This window comes from Coenobita brevimanus, chromosome 8 (genome assembly GCF_032717465.1).
Source record: "Coenobita brevimanus isolate Jiangsu-jjx chromosome 8, ASM3271746v2, whole genome shotgun sequence".
Lineage (NCBI taxonomy): Eukaryota > Metazoa > Arthropoda > Malacostraca > Decapoda > Coenobitidae > Coenobita > Coenobita brevimanus.
In genome coordinates, this window is record NC_136961.1 from 46,853,832 (window position 1) to 46,876,057 (window position 22,226).

At 43.1% G+C, this 22,226-nt stretch overlaps 1 protein-coding gene across 2 annotated transcripts in view; it reads left to right on the forward strand.

Moving 5' to 3' along the window:
- Window positions 1-1,254: 1,254 nt before the first annotated feature.
- LOC145408511 (protein lethal(2)essential for life-like) overlaps window positions 1,255-22,226 on the forward strand; it is a 47,677-nt gene continuing 26,705 nt past the window's right edge. For both annotated transcript variants that reach the window (XM_080279245.1, XM_080279248.1), the window contains exon 1: window positions 1,255-1,408. The gene's annotated coding sequence lies outside the window, so the exon portion shown is untranslated. The remainder of the gene's footprint in view (window positions 1,409-22,226) is intronic.

The window sequence follows — 22,226 nt, forward strand, 5'->3', positions numbered from 1 at the left end:
AGACTTCCGAAATTGGCGGGGTCTGCTCTTTAAATAAAACCATCCGGAGATGGCATGAATTAAAAGGAAAAAACTCGTCACAAGACTGAAAGGGTTAATACACGAAATATATCCTAATAACATAACAAGAGAGGATAACTGCAGTAGGCCTGTTGGCCCATGGTAGGCAGCTCCTAAAAGTGACTAAACTACTAGAACAAGAAAAGGATAGCAAAGAAGCTCATCCCGCCAAAGAAACCCTCCACCCGAAACCAGCAGGAAAAAAGTGACAGAGTACAATGCAGTATAGGAAAACCAACGTGGAAATTTTTGAGGGAAGTGTTAGAGGAGAAAAGAGACTATTGTATTAAAGCCTTTCGTCACAATAATCTACTTATTTATTTATTTTTTTTTTTTTACTCAGGATACAAAAATAAACAATTTCTGCTATACCTGTATCGACTCATATTATGCACCGCATTCCAATGACGTACTTCATATTTCACTCTTTCTACCACTCAACTATTTCATTCCACTCGAGCAGGGAAGATGTTAATGAGGGTTAAAATCCAACTCCTAAAGTTCCAAGTCTCTCCGCAGCTGAATAAATGAAGTTAGCAAGCATAAACCTCAAAACTCGTCACCGGATTCAAGGAGTGAAGTACACTGCTGAAGCGGACCTTTTTCTCGGGAGAGCAATACCCAGAATTTACCTTTTCCCAAGCTGGCGACGTACAAATGTGGAAAGGACGTTAGGTATAACTGTTGTATCTGGACAATTTATGGTAATGTGAAACGAAGGCACAATATAAGGAGGGAGCTAATGGGTGCTTTTATAACCGGACAAAGGAGCCGTCTGACTGTATCACTGCCACCACGTGAAGAAGTCCCTTGCCATCTGTACAGTAAACTCTAACTGCATCCCTTACCGTCATCCCCTCATTAGGGTACTCCTCCCAGCCAAACAGATCTCTGAAAACCCATGTATCGTCAGTCTTAACTTGGAACCATTACCTCACTTTGTCTCCTCTGCCTCCCCCTCCTCCTCCTCCATTCTTAGAGGATGAATCTACCTCTGTTTCGTCACGGAGAGAAAATTCCCGAAGGTACGACAAACATGTGGGAAAAAAATAAATACAACACAGTAACTAGCGACATCTATATACTACCTTAACTACAATAGATAATTTTAAAAGCAGGCAAGTTCCAGCCCTTGCATTTGGGTTATTTGTGCCTAAAAATAATGTACATGTAAATAAGCAAAACATATATACAGCAAGACAAAGCACACACACACACACACACACACATGGCGGTGGCGGGGTTGTCTATTATAACACACAAGGGCCAGAGAGTCAGTCCGCTTTCAGACTCAGAAGGGGAAGGACAGCAGCAACCAGCTCTCCACCACACCAGTCAGCTCTTTACTGTGAGTATTTTTTCGTAGACTATATACTTTACTAGTGCTATCATTCTTCTGTGGTTACTATAGTCCGTTCGCTTTATCCTGGACCTATATTACCGTCTCTGTCTTAAATGTTGGGCTATTAACGAATTTAGAACATGGTATCAGTCACGAAGATGTGCTATGGAAAGGTTGTACAGCCATAGTACTGTCTTATCCTGCCACTGAACAACAGGAAATAAGCTGCAAAAGGACGAAAATACCCAAGTAAAGGTGGAAGGATACTAGTACTACTGTTAATTCACTATGACTGTTTTTCGCAGACAATCCTCGATCATAATACACATACCGGTATTCTTATTTCCTATCACAATAAAAACTATTCTTATTATTACCTGCCCAAAGTTAATTTACTACGCTTCTAACAAATATTCCCACTACAATTCCTCAATCTCTATACACTTGTCTTTATTTTTCATGATTACTGCTTCTATCTTCTTACTATCCTTACTACTGTACTGCAGGTATTTTTATTGAACTTGAGTGATTACTACTACTGCCTTTCTACTATCCTTACTATTGTTAATCTCAAAGGTATGGTGAGTAAGGTGAGTATTATTTAACACTGACTTCTATTTTCATTTTATTTTATTTATTTGTTTTAATTTCACTATCGTCATCCAGTAAGTCCAAGCCTCGCGTTATTACTGACTTGGAGGTCATGGGTATTAAGAAATACAGACAGAGGAAGACAGTTCCAGAGCTGACCTGTTGCGTACATGAAGGACTGGGAGTAACAGTTTAACTCTGTTAGAGAGGTGGACAGAAAGGGAATGAGAGTTTGCTGCCAGACGGGTGCTACGCGCCCGCTGTAGTGGTGTAGGGATGAAAGTAGACAGTTCTGAGGAGCAGCGACCACTGAAGCAGCGATTAAAAAAAATAAAATAAAATAAAATAAAATAAAGCTGCAACAGTGCGGCAAAAACAGAGGATGGTTAATAAGACGATAAGCCTTTGACTCCACCCTGTTGAGAAGAGCTGTATGTGGGATGCCTCCCCACACGAGAGTTGTCCTCTACACAGGAGCGAATAAAACCCTTGTATAGTCAACAAGTGTGCGGGGGTAAAGAAGCGCCGCAGTCGGTGTAGAGCACACAATCTTTTGGACGTATTTTTGACGAGGTTATCTTTCCAAGATAAATCCTTGTATAACCCATGAAAATTATTAACATTATCATTATTATAATTAGTAGGAGTAGTAGTAGTAGCAGTAGTCGTATTTACTCATTACACCATTTCACTGCGATGGCATTTTTGTAGTTAATTCTCGTTGCTACGAGACTGTTATATATGTTTAAGAAGGATCTGTACTGAAGGGGCAAATGATGAAGGCTGTAACGAACCCCTCCCCTGCAAGAATAAAACGAGGTCATACCAGACCACTAGCAGCTTGGGCCAAATAGTACCCCTGGCCTCTCAGACTTCAAAAGAGCTGGCATTCTTTCCTTATCTGTGTGTGTGTGTGTGTGTGTGTGTGTGTGTGTGTGTGTGTGTGTGTGTGTGTGTGTGTGTGTGTGTGTGTGTGTTGAAATCTGAGACAGCCAGAAGACACAGTTAGGGTGAGTTATGGTCTTTTGTACCTTGAGAGAGAGAGAAAGAGAGAGAGAGAGTGAGACGAGATAAGGTCCTTCATTGATGTTTAATCTGAGTCACATGGTTTAATTAAAGTCCAATGTTTGTGTGTGCAGACGCGAGTAATAATGTGTGTGTGTGTGTGTGTGTGTGTGTGTGTGTGTGTGTGTGTGTGTGTGTGTGTGTGTGAGGAAGCTTCACATCAGCATGGGTGTGTACATTACGAAAATATTATGAACGTGGTGGTGTTGAGAGTCTGGTGTGGTGTGGTGTGGTGTGGTGGTGGTGTGGTGTGGTGTGGTGTGGGGCGGAGTGGAGTGGAGTGTCTGAATGTGGCCTGAGGCGGAATGATGTAATAGGCAGGAATAACATCACTGCCGGCTCCTTCACTCCTCCCTCCCCCACACACACACAGAGACACACGTACACTATTTCCTCCCCACTCACTGTTCTGGCCTACTGCAGTTTACGTGCGGAGAAAGAACTATACTCTTTTTACATTAATTCGGTCCAGATTTTCTTCCTTATTGTAGCTTACAGTATCTCCCATCGCTCACTGGCAGAAAAAAGCAATGCTACGGCCCTACACTCTCGCCACAGCAGTTCTTCGTGACTAGCACAATATTCTAGTATTAGTCTACAGTTAAAACACTGCATTCAGAATGGAAAGATGATAATTATAGGCCGTCTAAGCAGTCTCGAACAGCTGGATTTCTGTATGGAGGGAAACAATACCTAAGTCAAGAAGTCCTTTTTTAATTTTAATTTGATAGTCTATGCAAAAATACAAAACTCGTTGTGGGGCAAGGTCTCACCAAGGTTTTCAACTGGTTACCGTAGACAAATTAATTACCTGAAAGAATACTTGTTCTATTGAGTTAATTAGCCCTTGGAACGTCATAGCACTCCTTTGCTGAACAAAATAATTTAGCAGTAATCAAACAATACTATTACATCTCTCGCATTTCTACAGATTTGTAAGGTTACCACTATGAAATTATTGATATTGGTGTTGCTAGGAAGCTGCGGTGGCTCAATCAGGTAGCGTACTTGTCTCCCAATACATGTGCACCGAGTTTAGGGTTCCAATCCAAACCGTGACGAACATTATCAGTTTTACTCGCAAATGGGTGCTGATACTATTTGCTTGCATATGAACGCACTCTATCGGTTCCATTGATGGCATACCGTAAATATACATTCTCTAAAACACACAAAGACATCACAACACCCCGAAATTCAGGTGCAATAATCATTACAGACACTCATTCCCCATTCGTACTCTGTCAGCGTATGGAAGTTAATTTCTGTTATCAATATTCCTGCGAGACGGTCCGGTTCAGGAGGGGACTCCCTATCGACTGACAAATATATATACGCGTGTTGCCAGCAAGTCATCTCCGACTCGTCGGCAACAGTATTTTGTACTGAAAATCGCGACTTACTGATAACATTATAAATACCTCGACACATTATTTTTTTATGAATCTCACTATACGTTTCCGCGTCTTGACTGTAAGGAAGTATGTGTCGAGAGTCGTGCTAGTATTCTGTACAGCCCTCACCACTTCACTGATGACGCTATCTTTAGTAACTGACTGTAAATTTGGAAATGAAAAATGGAGTGTGGATCCCACAGACATTTCCATGTCCATGTAACTGGAGGGAGGCGGTGTATAGTCAGGCTGTGCAGTTAGAAGCACCACCTCCAGTGCTCTCGTGATGCAAGCAGAGGTAATAATCTGCATTATAGGTGCCACCTCCAGTTGCACAACCCATTCGAAGTGTACGCATTTCAACTGACCACCCTATCACCGTTAACCATTTCTATACGGGGTGGATAGTTCTATGGCACAGTATTTAATACATTTTGAGACATGGATCGGAGGGGTAAAAAATCCATGCTCAAGTAGGGATAGGGAAGGTTATTGGTTTCCTAAGTATGGCGAGTATAAGCACACACTTGTCACGCAAACAAATTGTCACACAGGCGGACATGAAACTGGCCACCAAACACTGAGGTTGGAATCAGGCACAGGATCATTATGAGTGGCTTTGCAGGCTTCGTGGCCCCTCTTCCTTTGCGATTTATTCTTGACATTACCCTTTATAATCTTCCTGTCTTGCTGATGCACACTATGTCCTTATTAAAATATAATTAGCATAGACAATGTTAAAGTGTAATTTGCACACTAAATCACTAAGAAAGAGGTGTTACGAAGTCTCTTATGTCACCAAGAATACGGCCCTCAGCGTGAAGACAGGCACAAAAACAGGGGAGGGTACAGTGTTTACGTGTGGGATTAAACACACGACGGTGAGGGTTGGCACAGGTCCTGGAGTGTGCAGGGGGGCTTGCAAAGTAAACACACCCTCTCTACACACTCCCTCTCGTCACCTCTCTACACTCTCAGTCTCTCGTTCAGCTCTCTACACTCTCCCTCTCGTCACCTCTCTACACTCTCAGTCTCTCGTCACCTCTCTACACTCTCCCTCTCGTCACCTCTTTACACTCTCATCCTCGTCACCTCTCTACACTTTCACCCTCGTCACTGAAAAGAATTCGTAACTTTAGCTCAGTCTTCAGTAACTACCTTTCGTCCACCTTAAAGAAGAGTTTCATCCTTTTGCAGCCCATTTCCCTACCTCAATGACAAAGACAATACTATGGCTCTACAACTGCTACACCATTTTATAGCTCTTCTTCGTTACTAGCACCATATCCCAGCTTTACCTCTTGACACAGCTCAGTATTCAAGATGGAGGAAGGACACTTTTAGGCCAAGTTAAAGTGAACAGACGACATATTCCCCTGGGCTTAGGATCCATCTTTTAGGCCAAGTTAAAGTGAACAGACTCTATATTCCGAGTTTATTATCAATCGCCGGCTGGTGCGTAAAGGGACAGAAATTACTTAAGCATATAATTAGCCCCACTTACATCATAATGACAGGTGCCAGTGAGTCATTAGGGGGTGTCAGGATGGTTCAATTTGCAGTATAAATAATGTGTCAAAGGGATAAGTGTGCTATTACTGGGATCGTCATCAGTTGGATATGCTTTGGAGGCTTCGTAACACCTCTTGCTTATCGATTTATTCTGCAAATTACACTTTTTTAAAACCTCTTGTACGTTACTGAGGAAAAGTGTGTCGGTAACAGGAACATACATATACCAAACTATCAAGGCGTAACATGCAAAATAAATCGCAAAGAAAAGGCTGTTACGAAGCCTTCAGTCTATTCACAATAAAGATATACCATACGGGAATAACAAAGCGTAATATGTAAAATCAATCGCAAAGAGAAGGGTGTTAAGAAGCCTGCCATGCCACTCCGACTAAAGGGAATAGTAAGACACGGTTCCTACTGAACGAAGAAACTGTACGAAGTCCTATGGTGGCAGTCTCTCTCTCTATCTCTCTCTCTGATAACCTTACACACACACACACACACACACACACACACTACACATTCCACCAACCCTACACTTTCTCCCGCCAACGCATTCGGACCAAGGCATTTACGACGCTTCCGTGCTGACGTATACGGCAAAAAATACAATAAAGATAAAAATATAAGAGTTCTGGAGGACAGCGTATGCAAATTTGGGCGAGTTATGATCAGTGAAAGTTGGCTATAGATGGGGGCACATACCATCCACTCACTGGTTGTAGTGGTCTTCAGGTGGGTCTACACTAAGCATGTCAAATGATTTCTTGTATCCCAGGAAACCATTTACAACGCTACGAGGTAACCAGGTAACCTAATGAACGCCTGGTGGACTAGCGGGCTGAGGCGCTGCAACCTGAGGCCCAAACGGGTTTTCATTCAAGGAATGGATGGGGTTTATTTATTTTTCCTTTAAATAAAAGAATAGAGGTAGGAAAAACAAATGATTAAAAAAAAATAATTCATACGGCAGATTACAGGTGTCTTCCATTCATAAAAAATCTGTACCAGCTGAACAGCCGTTGGTGGAAGTTCGGGGGGAAACAACTTTGGGGAAGCGAGTTCCAAAAGAGATGCAGTTCGGGGAATAAAAGATTTCTGACGGGCGGTTCTGCAATACGGCTGTGTGACATTCCAGTCATATGCGCTACCAGATGCCCGTGTAGCACAGGGGAGGGCACGGAGAGGTGGCACAATGAATGCAACTTCGTCTGAGCATTTGCCATAAAATTATCTGTAAAATAATGCAAGAGGCAACATTTCTTCTTACCTGTAGGGAAAGTGGTTTACTTGTAATAGCAGGGTTATTAATAATTCCAACAGCATTGTTCTGCATTTTGTCCAGTTGCTTTAGTGCAACCTCTCCACATCCATTCCACATGGGTGAGCAATATTCCAGGTCAGAACGCAAATGACTTATAAACTATAGCTAATTGCCCGTCAGTGAAGAAGCTACAAACTCTGTACAATAATCCAAGTTTCTTTGAAGCGGTTATAGCAAGTGACCTGACATGAGAGGTCCAGCTGAAGACATTGTTAAGTAAAGCACCGAGAATTACAATACGTTTGGAGATAGGAATATTAGTAGCACTGAAGGTAATATAGGAATCTGGCATTGTTTATTAGTAAATTGTATATATTTGGTTTTACTAGCATTAAATAAAACAAGGTTATTTTGTTTCCATTCAGTGATCCTAGATAAGTCTTGATTTATGGAGATTGCTGTACCGAGTTGTTAGAGATATTAAACTTTGTGAATGGATGTTTAAGTGTGAATGAACTGTGAAGTGTTGTCATCTGCATATGAATGGATGGAATTATGGGTGACAGATAAGAGATCATTAATATGAATTAGGAATAGGTTGGAGCCAGAACGATCCTTGTGGTACGACGTCGTTAACTGAGTGGAAGTTTGAATATACATCATCTAGTTTTATCGTTCTGTCACTGAGATATGAGGAAATCGGGGAAACAAAAGACGTTAATTCAAAGCAAGTGAGTTTAGATAGCTGGGGACGGTGCCACACTACGTCAATAGCTTTAGAAATACTGTATCAAGTGCTACTGCATGAGTTTCCCCATGTTGGTCAATTGATTGATGGATTGTGTGAGGCAGGAGATTGAGTATAACAATGGTAGATCTATCGTGGCGAAAATCATACTGTCTAACACTAATTAAGTTGTTGGATTCAAGATGTTTAACTACGTGCTTACTCATTATAATTTCAAATATTTTACAGAAAGAAGACGTGATAGCTATTGGTCTGTAAACAGTGGGGTCAGAGGAACTTCCTCTCTTCGGAATATAAGGCCTCTCAGGAACGAGAGATTTCGTCAACCAAGCCTTATACATGAGTACTAAGTAGCCCAGCACTCGGCTTTACAATCCTAAAGGACAAAAAAGAATTCCATGAAAGACAGATTCTGTGAAAGTTAATATTACCTAGCTATTAACATCTCGCGCCGAGTTCGTTTAGCTGTTCCTTAAAATGCACGTGAAAAGAGAGAATGAAAATGCAAGGGGGTTTGACTTCTCCCGTAAGTGAGACTCGGGTCATATTCCTGTCAGACGTGAAGACTGCGTACCACAGGTTTCTTAGCGATTCATTTTGCACATGACACCTTAATACTCTCATATATTACGGAAGCAAACTATGTGGATATCAAATCGATATAACATACAAAAGAGAATGTTGCCGTATTATATACAAAAAAAAATCGATATGCAAGAGGTGCCACGAAGCTTCCTATGCAACATGGAATACGAGTTTTACTACTGAATCATTATTTTGTTGTCGTTATTATTATTATTATTATTATTATTATTATTATTATAACGATTTGTCGATTTTTCTTAACATTATAAAGCTCAATGTGTGTGGGTATATTAGAGTATATTACTAATAAGTGGTGGTTACGGTATACATACATACATACATACAGAGAGAGAGAGAGAGACAGAGAGAATCATGCTTGCAATGTGTGCATATGGATCTATAAGCGTGTAGGTAGGGTAAGTGTATGCGTGGGACACTGTGTTCAACAACTGCGGTCTATACTGGTACGATATATGTGCGTGAGGAAGGTCATGTGTGGGTGTGGGTGTGTACGTGTGATTTTATGCGATAACTGGTGAGTAAACACATGTGCGTTCGTGTGTGTGTGTGTGTGTGTGTGTGTGTGTGTGTGTATGAGGTCACACAACAACTGGTGTGCTCGTAAACCTTATCAGCCGCTACCAAAACAATCCACTCCCATCTCTCTCCTTACACGTCCGCCTGTCTGTTTAAATATCCTCTCTCTCTCTCTCTCTCTCTCTCTCTCTCTCTCTCTCTCTCTCTCTCTCTCTCTCTTGCGGTAGCTTAACTAAGATGGAAAGGACGTCACCGGAATACAAACTTTCATATCCCGTGTTTATTAGTTATCCCTCTGCTTCTGTCTCCTTGTCCAGTTGTCATGTCTGCTCATCTTGTCCATCTGTGTAAATATCCCCTGTCTGCTTCTGTGTTGTGCCTGCTTATCCAGTACTTGTCCAGTGTCATGTCTGCTCTTCTTGTCCACTTGTCTGCTTAATGTCCTCTTTTCTGCCCCTGTGTCTCTCTGTTTGAGTCTGTTTGTCCAGTTGTCATGTCTGCTCATTTTGTCTGCATGTCCAGCCCGCCAAGGTATGAGGGCGTGGGTAGGATTTAATTGTGTGTGTGTGTGTGTGTGTGTGTGTGTGTGTGTGTGTGTGTGTGTGTGTGTGTGTGTGTGTGTGTGTGTGTGTGTGTGTGTGTGTGTGTGTGTGTGTGTGTGTGTGTGTGTGTGAAATTAAACTAGTATGCCTACATAAAAAAAATTCCATAAGAACTTAAGAACCTAATATGATAATCCACATTTAGGGAGACATAATTCCCGCTCAAAACTCCGCCCTTGCTTATGCACCGTACCTGCCTGTCTAATCTAAATGCACCTGCTTACCTGTCTACCTGCCTACGTGGTCGCCTGCTTACCTACCTACACTACCCTCTCCCTCATTCCTCCTTCCTCCCTCTCCTCCATTTTGTCTTTCGTCCTTCCTCCCTCTCCTCTGCCCTGCCCTCCCCTTTCACCCTTCCTCCCTCTGCCAACACTGATCTCTCTCTCTCTCTTTCTCCTTCGTTCCTCCCCTTCTCTCTTTCACCCTTCCTCCCTCTCCACTCCTCACCCCTCCCGTCTCCTCTTCCTTCTCCTCCTCCTCCTCCCCTCTCCTCCTCCTCCTCAGCCCTCCTCGTTTTCACCGATGACCTCATCTCCATTACGTCATTTGACCCCAGTGCTGACGTCACTAGCCATAACCCTCTCGTCTTTCGGTCCGTCTGGCGCCTGTCCATCCCTCCGTATCTCTCTCTCTCTCTCTCTCTCTCTCTCTCTCTGGACAGTATTCTAAGTGCCATAAAAGACTTCACAGCATCTTTTTTTTCCTTTGCATATTACAGGTTAAAAACATCTTCTGAGTTCTTTATACCAGTTAATATCGTTACACATACAAACCAAATCGCTAAGAAAATGGTGCTAAGAAACCTACGCCACCTGGAAGACTTCTCTGCAGTTTGGCCCTTCGTCGGTCTCAGTCTGTCTCTCCTGCTGTCTTTCTGCTGTTTAATATCCCCCTCTTCTCCTCGTCATCGTCGTAATACCCCTCTCTCTGTCGATACAAGTCTGTACCCAATGATTCGTCTGTCAGTTGATATGTCTGTTTACCTGTCTATCTATTTTTCTGTCTGTCTGTCTGTCTGCCACGACCGGTAGCGAGTAAGGCGGGATAGATATACAAGGAGTTAAGGGATGCGTTTATGGACGTCTTGAAGGAAGGAACATGTAAGGAAAAGCACTTGAAAGAAATTATGAGAGAGAGAGAGAGAGAGAGAGAGAGTCCGCAGCAATTCATATAAAAAAAATATTAGTCCTGCATTTGATACCCCTTGAGTATCATAATAGTCAGTGGGTATTAGCGCAGAATGGGTGACGTTGAGAGAGAGAGAGAGAGAGAGAGAGAGAGAGAGAGAGAGAGAGGAGAGGAGAGGAGAGGAGAGGAGGAGGAGGAGGAGGAGGAGATCATTATGAGGGATAGGACGTGAAATATGGGTATATGACAGAGATGGGGTAGGGGCATGTTAGCAGAATGAGGGGGGGGATGCGAAAGGGAGGAAGGGAGGGGGAAAAATGAGGGATACTTAAGAAGGGAGAGAAAGGAAATGGGAAAGGGGGGGAAAGAGGGTGGGGGGGGAAGATGGAAGGAATGGAGTGAGGGAGGGTATGGAAGAGGGAGGGGTGGAAGGGGTATGGAAGATGGATGGGGGGGAGGGTATAAAGGTGTGGGAGAGTTTGTTTGGTTATCTCTCTCTCTCTCTCTCTCTCTCTCTGACACACACGTCCCCAAGCATCCACACCCACACTCACACCCACTAGTATCCTCCCACACACACACACACACACACACACACACACACACACACACACACACACACACACACACACCGGCGGAGAGAGAGAGAGAGAGAGAGAGTAGGAAAGAAGGAGTTTGAGGAAAAATATTAAGACCTTCAATACGATGACGTCACATACACCTCTTGGAACCACCTGTCGATTCTGCCTCTTGGAACCACCTGTCGAATTTACCTCTAAGAACCACCTGTCGATTGAACCACCTGTCGATTTTACCTCTAAGAACCACCTGTCGATTGAACCACCTGTCGATTTTACCTCTTGATTCTACCTCTTCTTAGGAAACACCTTTTCTAGGGAAGGGTATGGCGGAATCATCACTACCTCTTTGGTGGAAATATGTCCTGTTTTTGTTCTTTTTACCTTTATTTATTTTTATTTTTTTGCACCAAGAGTATTACTGAATTTCCGAGAGAGAGAGAGAGAAAGAGAGAGAGAGAGAGAGAGAGAGTGGTGCGAGGGCCGGACTACCATACAAGGGTGGCACTTTACGATCCTACCTCCCACCATCCCGTCTCTCTCTCTCTCTCTCTCTCTCTCTCTCTCTCTCTCTCTCTCTCTCTCTCTCTCTCTCTCTCTCGCGGGGACAATAAAATGTAGCCATCCACAGCTTGGTCGAACAATTATGAAACTCGTATACAATATTCTGGAAAATTAATAAGGTTCTCACGATCTCACCACTGGATCTGCAAAACCATCGTTCACTGCGCCACTATTTATCGTTCTGGAGTGCAGCAATTATTATGAAAGCAACTGTACCTTTATCAACTTAATCACTGTTATTATTATTATTATTATTATTATTATTTTCATGGGCATGTAATTAAATAGCAAAGGTACTGTACATCCCAATAAACCTAAAAAAAAAAAACTACTCATTTTACTGAATATGCAATTGTATTTCGTACTCTAATGCTCGCTCGCTCTCTCTCTCTCTCTCTCTCTCTCTCACACACACACACTGCTTCACCACTTCACAGGACGTCATTTTCATTTTCTTCCCGTTGCACCCAAACATTATTCTTCATCTTATAATTGCATTCTGGTTGCCTAGAGGTTACTGAGGCCCGGGTCTATAATTATCCATCTACTCCTTTCTGGAAATTATGTAAACTAAATATAATCGCCTAAGACAGCAAGATATAATTGTTAAGAAGTCATTGAGGTGAAGAGATTAACCCTCTTCATTATGACTATTCCTAGTTTAAATTTTATCTCCAGACGATTTTACTCAGCTTAGGAGTGACTTTTCCAACTGGAGGGGTTAGGTACAGCCTTCATTAAGCCCTTCAGTTTTAAAGTTTAATTAAATCGTATGTTGGCGGCAAGAATACAGTGAAAATGCATCATCGTCGGAGTGAGAGGGTAACAATCCATGAACACAAACAAAAATTAACAAAACGCTCATTTACACCTTTTTATACCAATACGCTCACCTGCTCATATACAAAATACACTCTTCTTCATCTGCTCACATATACACTGATTTATACCAACACACATACACAAGTCATCTACACCTTTTCATATAAACTTATGACACCTATTCATATAAAATCATTTACATCTACACACACACGCAATAAACTTTACATCCACACACATCTATAATAAACTCATTTACACTTACACAATTATGCAATATTCATGCACAACTCATATGAGCAATACACTACCCAGCACCTTCACGCATACACAATACACGCTTCTGCACCAACTCACATATACAACACACTCATTTACACTTACATGCTTACACAATACCCATGTACACCAACACATACACATAATTCGCACATACTGTACACCTACACACATACACAATACACTCATCTCCACCCACACACATATGGAACAACGCTTGCCCCTATTTTAAATCATGACTGTAACACTAAGAATATACACAACAGGCTTGGATAACCTTTCACTAAAATGTCACGTGCCTTAGTTATAATAATAATAATAATAATAATAATAATAATTATTATTATTATTATTATTATTACTGACTGCTATTATTATTGTTTTAGCATCATTAAACTATCATCTTCATCACCATCAATCCTTCTCCTCCTCCCCCTTTTCATCATCATCATCATCATAACTACATGTGTAATTTATTAACACACACACACACACACACACACACACACACACACACACACACACACACACACCGGTATTTACCTGTCAACAGTGATATGATATCTCATTTGCAAATACTAAATAAGCACATTCATAAAGGTGGGATGACGTTTACCTGGGCATTAAGCCAGTGCGCGCACACACACACACACACACACACACACACACACACACACACACACACACACACACACACACACAACCACGATGCACACAAACCTTCTCTCTCTCTCTCTCTCACCAAGACATTAACCCCCACACATACACCCACACCCACACCAAGGTGACTTTTTACGCCCTGCACGCAATACATCACAGCAACAGGTAAAGTCAGACAGTGGAGGCGGCGTAGGTGGTGGTGATGATATTGTGCGTTTACTCTTACCTCATAAAGCGCTCTCACCCCTTTCTGCTCTGTTGATGGCCATACGGTAAGACTGGAAGGCTGATTTAACTAGTAACCAAGGAGACTCATTCCTACCGCATATTTAAGGCTTCCTGAATTTAATATAACCAATTTATGGGACTCGCCTGGTTCCCTCAAGTGAAAAACCGACTATAATAGAAGGGAGGTGTGTAGCTGATGGACAGGTGTAAATAATTAATGTAGTTGTTGTGTAGGTGGGTTGGTGGGCACAGTGTAGGTGGTGGGAGAAGAGGAAGACAAACTACAGGTGTGTGATTTAGGGGCGTTTAGGTGGATTTATATGGTGGTGGTGGGATGGTGCAGGTGGTGGTGATAGTGAGATGGTGGAATGGTGTAGGTGGTGACAGTGGGCATGTGGAAAGGTGTAGGTGGTGATAGTGGGCAGGTGGAAAGGTGTAGGTGGTGATAATGGGAAGGTGGGATGGTGCAGGTAGGAGGAAAGTAGGTGGTGATAAGAGGGGTAAAACTGCTACAAGTGTGGGAGTCAGAGGCGTGTAGGTGGAGGGCATGTGGATAGGTGGGAGGGGTGTAGGTGGTGCTGGAAGGGGTATACAAAGCATGCTGCAGGTGTGAGAGGCAGTGGTGTTTAGGTGGGATGGTGTGGGTAGCGGTGGACAGGTGGGTTGGTGTACGTGGTGACTAGGTGTGTGTAGGAAATGGTTGTGTGTGGGTGAGATGATTCCAGGTGGTGGTAGGTGGTGGTGTTAGATGGTATGGTGCAAATCGTTTAAGTGGCAGTGGTATAGGAGATGGTAAGTGCTGGTGCAGGTGGCTGAGGACAAATGGGGTTGTGTAGACGTAGGCGGTTCTGGGATGCTCAAATCTGTCATGAAGTGTTTACAAGAAAGGGGAGTAGAAAAATACCAAATAATACGTAATTAGTAAGGGAAAATATCAAGGTGTGGATGTGGTAAAAGCAATGATGTAAACGGAAAGGTGTACCTGTATACTTGGACTGGGTGTAAGTGCAGGCAGAAGCTGTGTGGGTGTAGACGTGGGTAGCGCAGAATTATTCACACACACACACACACACACACACACACACACACACACACACACACACACACACACACACACACACAAACTAAACCTACAAACAGGGCTTCTTATGTATTCAAATTCTGGGTGGAAAAACACACCACAAACTGACACTAAAATATATTGGTTGATGGTGATAATGTTTTCGTCTCTCAGGGATGAATCGAGTGCCAGAAATCCTAGTCCGCATCTTCAGGGTCATCTCTATTTATTTATATATGGATTTATGGTGGGAAATGCGTAGAGAGAGAGAGAGAGAGAGAGAGAGAGAATACGTATAAAGGAATTTACAGGAATGAAAATCAACTAACATCCTATTTTTTTTCTATTTTCGTGCTTAAAAATGGAAGCATGCGGTATGAAGGGAAAATGACTGAATTCATAAGACAGGCCTGCCAAAGATTCCTTTCCATCCGATGCTGTGTGTAATTCACCGGGTCGGTCAGGATCACTTGATGGTCGTGATCGTCAGCTTTTACCCTCCCGGAAGGGAGCTGAGAGCTCATATAGTCCGATCTAGGGGCAAGGCTGTGACCTTCACACACGCACACACCCGTCCCCTTGCTCAAGGGGGACAGTAACCACCCACTTCGTCAGTGAAACTTTTCGCAACCTGAGCGAGGCGCGAACTCCCGTCCACCAGTTGGCAAGCGAGAACGTTACCACTGCACCAGCGAGGGTGTGTGTGTGTGTGTGTGTGTGTGTGTGTGTGTGTGTGTGTGTGTGTGTGTGTGTGTGTTGAAAGTTAATTCGTGTATATTTCGAAGACTATGATCAATGATTTTTGAGGCTGAAGAGTAGCAGTTACATGGCCGAATTCTAACCGATACTAGAGCTTCCGTGTCGCCTTTTCCTTTGCGATTTATTTTCCCTGACATTTTCGCAACGTGGGTGCGCGGAGTACAAAATAAATCACTGCGGAGAAGGAGTCACGAAATCGACAACAGCGACTAGAAATATGATCCCTTACACATTTTCTCCTTCAATACTTTGCAAGAGTATGAAAGTTAGACCCCTTGTTGTTTAAATTCTTGCTGCTGAGTCACGCACATGGAAGGAAGGAAGGAAGGAGGGAAGGACGGAAGGAAGGAAGGAAAGTGGAGAGGATGGAAGGAAGGAAAGTGGAGAGGATGGAAGTCACGCGTGGTATCCGGTTATAAGCGATGCCATGACTCACTCCACCACACTGAGCAAACACTGTCCCGCCACCTGCCCCCCCACAACACGCACACCAAGCTATTCTTTTTGCCACAGGGGGCTTCGCAACACCTCTTCCTTGTCGATTTATTCCGCTTATTACCTTCGCTCATCAACGCGCCGTGCAAACGTTGACCCGCCAACTAACAGCACACCTCCACACTACGTCCTATTCTTGTTGGCCGGATCACCTCTTCCTTAGCGATTTATTTTGCACATTAGCTTATTATTTTCCCATTACATATATATGAGTGTCGATACTGACTAGAAATATATCCGACAAGCCCATATCAACGTACCAGATACAAAAATAAATTAGTAAGGAAGAAGTGCTCCGAAGAGAATGCAGGTTCACATAGTAATCTCGCAGGGACAGGAGGTAGCGTAACACATTTTCGTTAGCGACTTATTTTGGGTGTACTCTGTGACCTTTTCGTGTATGTCATTAGTAGTTTTATTTTTAGCATCACGTCAATAGTATCCAAGACGATACTGAGGTGTAATATGCAGAATAAATCGCTACGGAAGAGGTATTACGAGAGAGAGAGAGAGAGAGAGAGAGAGAGAGAGAGAGAGAGAGAGAGAGAGAGATGCGAAAGCCTTGGACAAAAAATAAATTACTAAGAAGAGAGAGTTAGGAAGAGTCATAATCCACTCAGAATACGGCAGAGATGAGAACTGGACAGAGAATAAGTCGCTAGAAAAACTGCGTCACGACCTCTCCCAAGTCGACGAGCACACGGCCCACAAGGACAGGAAGCAGCTAGTTACGTCCCCTTGCTTGTTCAGGCTAAAATTACCGTCTGCATTCCCGACCATTGGCTGCAAGTTACGATGGTGAAGATGAGCCCTGCGGTGGGGTGAAAGCAGGGGAGAGGCGTGGATGTGCTTGTGTGGGGGAGATGGGGATGTGGGGGTGTGTGGGGGGGATGTGGGGGAGTGTGTGTGTGTGTGTGTGTGTGTGTGTGTGTGTGTGTGTGTGTGTGTGTGTGTGTGAGAGAGAGAGAGAGAGAGTCACATGCGCGGTTGTGCTTGAACATGCACCGTCACTCTTCACAACTGCACCCCTTCCCTCCCATCACTTAATCTTCGGTAATATTCTCGCTACCACCAGACGATTTCCTGCAGCTTTGGGAGGATTTTTAGAACTGGAGGGGTTAGATAAAGACTTCATTAACCCCTTCACTACAAGAGGTGTGTTCTTGGTCGGATAAAATCGTCTGTCTATTGCTAACATAATACACGGTGGTACACATATTGCACTTCATATTAACGTCAGGCGATTTTATTCCACTGAGCCACGGGAGCCTGAGTGTTGACGTATACCAGGCAAGATAAGCGCCCTGGGAGTGGTATTAAGAACTCTCTAACCCTCCTCGAAGACGGTTCCTTCATTTCTTAATTCATTCTTCATACCACAGGACTATTTTCTTCTTTTCAATAACGCATCCTTGTAGAGATGAACGCTGTATTTAACACTTCCAGGAAAAAATAACTAGAAAAAGAAAGGAAAAGCTGATGCGTGTGAGGATGGAAAAGACTAAAACAGACATCACGTCATCGGGATAAAGAGATTACTGTAAGTCTTTTTTAACTTGTGTTCAGCGAAGGTTACTCATCCCTACGCCTACAGTGAATCACGGCCGTCTAGCCTCGTCGGTTTCCGCTACAACCACAATGAGGTAATCTGCTTACTCAGAATTTTATGGCTGAAGGAGATGAAGATACGCTTTTAAAAATCCGAGCGCAAGAATCATACCGATATTGTGTAGTTTATTAGACAAATTTCCTGAGTTCAACACATACAAAACATAGCCACTACAACACATACTTTCATATGGATCACTCTTTCTACAGACACTCCTTCCATATTCGTACTTCGCCAGTATGGGAAAAGGTTAATTCTGGCTATCATTCTCCCTCCAAGAAGGTCCGATCCTGCAGTGAGCCTAATATGGACTGATAAATACCAAACGTGGGTGTAAAAAAAATATTAAGCCATTTCAACAAGTCATGGTACTGTGATTGCAAGATATATTTTTAAGTTCTGGCTTTCATCAATCAGCGACGTCTCCTTCTGCCCAGCCACCACCCCACCATAACAACCACAGAAAATTTCACCACATTACCGCCAAAAACACAACCACAACCACCACAACCGCAGTTTCTCATTAACGCTTGCATCACCACTACAACAACTACCACAACCACAGTATTTCACCACATTACCACTTACATGACCACTACAACCACCATCACAACCACCACCACAACCACAGACAGCTTCACCACATTACCGCTTACAAGACCACCACCACTACCACAACAACCCGACAGTTTCACATCACCACCGACACAACCACCTCCACCACATCACAGAGTTTCACCACATCACTGCATACACCACAGCCACAACCACAGGCAGTTTCAGCCCACCACCGCTTGCTGTATATAACGTTCCGCCACTGTCTGTAAATATATGGCCTCGTCGTTGTGGTTACACTTGGTTTACACTTAGTCATCTCTGTGCAGAAGACGACACACACACACACACACACACACACACACACACACACACACACACACACACACACACACACACACACACACACACACACACACACACACACACTGCCGGAAGAGGACATGGTCTGTGCCTTGAGCGTGTCTTACTCTGAACCAACATTTATTAGGGTGCGTGAAAATTTATGGTACCTACACAAACACTATCATTTTTCTTTTTGGCGGTAAGCTATACGGAAGCAATTATAGCTGGATATACTGTACTCCCTTCACTTTAACTTGACCTAAAAATGACATATCTCCACCTTCAATGCGGAGCTGTAACAATATATGAACGCCAGAATAGGATGCTGAAATTGCCATCGCTCCATCTTTAATGCTGCGTTGTAACACCAGATTAATGCAAGAATACGATGCCAGTCACGAAGAAGTGCTAAAGAAGGGATGCAGAGTCACAGCATTGTCTTTTTCTGCCACTGAGCTAGTGAAAAAGCTGCAAAGGCGTGCCAAGTTAAAGTGAACGAACTACAGCTATTGCGCATTGGACTATGATTAGATTAAAACCTGAAAATGATGCTGGATTCGAAGAAGTGCCACGCAAAGGATGACGTGCCACGGTACTGTCTTTCTGCGACTGAGCGGCGTGAAATTAGCTGCATAAGGATGAAAATCTGGGCCATTTTAAAATTATTTTGGACTGAAATTATATGATTAGAGTATATATGCCTGCGCCTTACGAAACAGTGCTGAACAACAAAAAGGTGGCCAAGACACAGCATACCCGTCCCCGGCAGTCATTGTAGTACTGATGTACAAACATAACAGGATATCTAGTCACAGATGTCACATATAAAATTTGGAGTAAATCGGATGAAAATTGACGATTTTATGCACATTTGAAAGTTTAGGCTCGATCCACCTGACATTCACCCCCCGGATGTAATGAGGCAAGTTATGGGTTTTGGTTTCATGTCGATATGATCACATGACGAATTTAAAAGGAGTTCTGGCGAAAAAACGATTTTTACCCGTGCTCCCCCCCCCCTTTTTTTTTTTTACATTTTCTGCCCATACAGCGAGGGCCTTGGCCCAAAATTTAATCAGGTGATCAGAAAATCATAGCCCATTATCCATGTAAGTTTAGTCAAAATCGCACCAGTTTTCGTGTAAGGTTGTTAACAGAGACAGACAGACAGACAGACAGACAGACAGACAGACAGACAGACAAACAAACAAACAAACAAACCGAGTGCAAACAATACCCGTCCCTGAGCCCCTCCGGAGCGGGGACGGGTAACAAACTGCACATCCCCTGTCTGAACCGTTGCCATGAGTGCAGTGATTATTAACTGTCATGTCCACACTACTGTCTCTCTTCCAACTTACTTGTCATGTGGGAGTGGCCAAGTGGTTAGAAAAGTGGCCTGATGTCTGAAGGGGAGTCATTTAAATCCCTGCCCCTTGCATCTGGTTAAAACTGACTTTACTGATGTTCCACACGGCACAACAACAGTTCCTAACCCTCCCCACCCCACACTAATACCATCATCCCACCCATGAATGAGACAGTCCTGGCATATATTCAATAGGGTAGGTAGGTATTAGCGCCGAAGGTCTGTGGCACGTGGTGAGGCAAGCTAGACTTTTGGGAACAGACAACTGAACCTATGTCCGGAACAATAATAATTAATAAATAAAGTGTCAGAGCATCGTATTAGAAATGGGGAACTTCTTTATAACTGACTCACAAGGGAAATATGTGCCTCCCGATTCGAAATTATACCCTGTGACAATCATAGAATTTTTTTTATTATTATTATTTTTTTTTTTTTAGCCAGACGATTTTACTCTGCTTAAGCGGTGATCTCTGGTCGTCTACATTTTAAGAGGTTTTGGAGATTTCGTTACACCCAATCCTTCGCGATTTATCTGCACATAACTCCTCAATATCCTTTTGTGTGTTACTGATGCAAACTATGTACGTAGAGAATGTCGAGGTGTAGTATGTAAAATAAATTGCTAAGGAACAGGTGCTACGGAGCCTCCTATGGCATCCAGAAAGTGGTCCTAAGTGCTGAGAGGGAAAGCACGCGTGATGTGCTGAAAGAGGTCCATGAACTCGACGGATTAAGTACATGTAATTGTGTGTGTGTGTGTGTGTGTGTGTGTGTTATTCCTTCTATCTCCTCACGACTCCACTGAACCTTAGACAGATAGACAGATAAATAGATAAGATACAACTTTAATCTATTCTTACCCTGTGGATCTACTGACTTAAAAAATCTGGAGGCACCAAGAATAAACGAAGAAAATGTCACCGGAAATAAGGAGTTAAGCTTCTCAAGTGTGTTTATATTTATCTCGAGTGTGCTGTGTGAGTGAGCAGCCAACAAACACATGCCTTCACACACACACACACACACACACACACACGTACACGCACCTGCCACGCGACCAGACACACCATGTGCACCTGTGTACACCACGATTCTTGCCAGACGTAAAAATAGCCCTTATAAACACCCCTCCCTCGTACACCCTTACCCCTCCCTCTCCCTCCCTTCCCCCCATATCCTCCCCCTCTCCCTCATACCCATCACCCTTTCCCCCACACTCCCTCACCCCTACCTCTTGTCACCATGGAGTGATTGATCTGTTTCTCCCCTCCCCCTTGCTTCGCGACCTACTTCCCCTTTCTCCACCCCTTTCCTTCAACCCCTCATTTTCCTTTCCCCTTTCCTTCACTTCAAATTCCCCTCTCACAATCCCTAAGTTTCCCTTATTCCCCATCTCTCTCCCCATTTCCCTCGCTTCCCTTTCCCCTGCCATTTTACATGTCATATCCACTTCCCTCATTTTCCTTATCTTTTTCCTTCCCATGTTTGGCCCAGTTCCCCCATTACTTTATAATCGTCTCCACAGAACTGTATTTACTCCGTTTCTTCTTTCTTACAAAAAACATTTCAGTTTGGTGCCATTCCTTTGTTGTTTCACTAAATTCACTTCAGTTTGGTAAGACTGTTGTTTGAGTAAATACCTCTCATTTTTTTTTTTTTTTTGGTCAACGGGGGGGGGGGAGGGGAAATGAAATGTGGCAACAAGAACCCGTAGAGTTTCCACGCTTTTACGAGCAGTTGCGATTTAATTATTTATTTATTTTTTTGACATTTCTGGATTCCTTTGGGAATGCGATGATCTTTAATTTGCTTTTATTTATCTCAACACTATGATTTCTATTTTTCATATAAGGTTTGGCGTTACCTGAAAAAATAGCTACTAGAGTTGTCCCAACATTAAGAAGGAAATGCCAGTAACATTTACCCACTCATGGTCGGGACAACCCTAGTATTTAATTTTTGCTACAGCCAGACGATTTCTTTTAACTGAATGAGTCACAGGATCCTGAGTGTCAAGATCTATAAAACAAAAAAGGAAATAAGATGTTGGTTAATGAGCAAAGTAG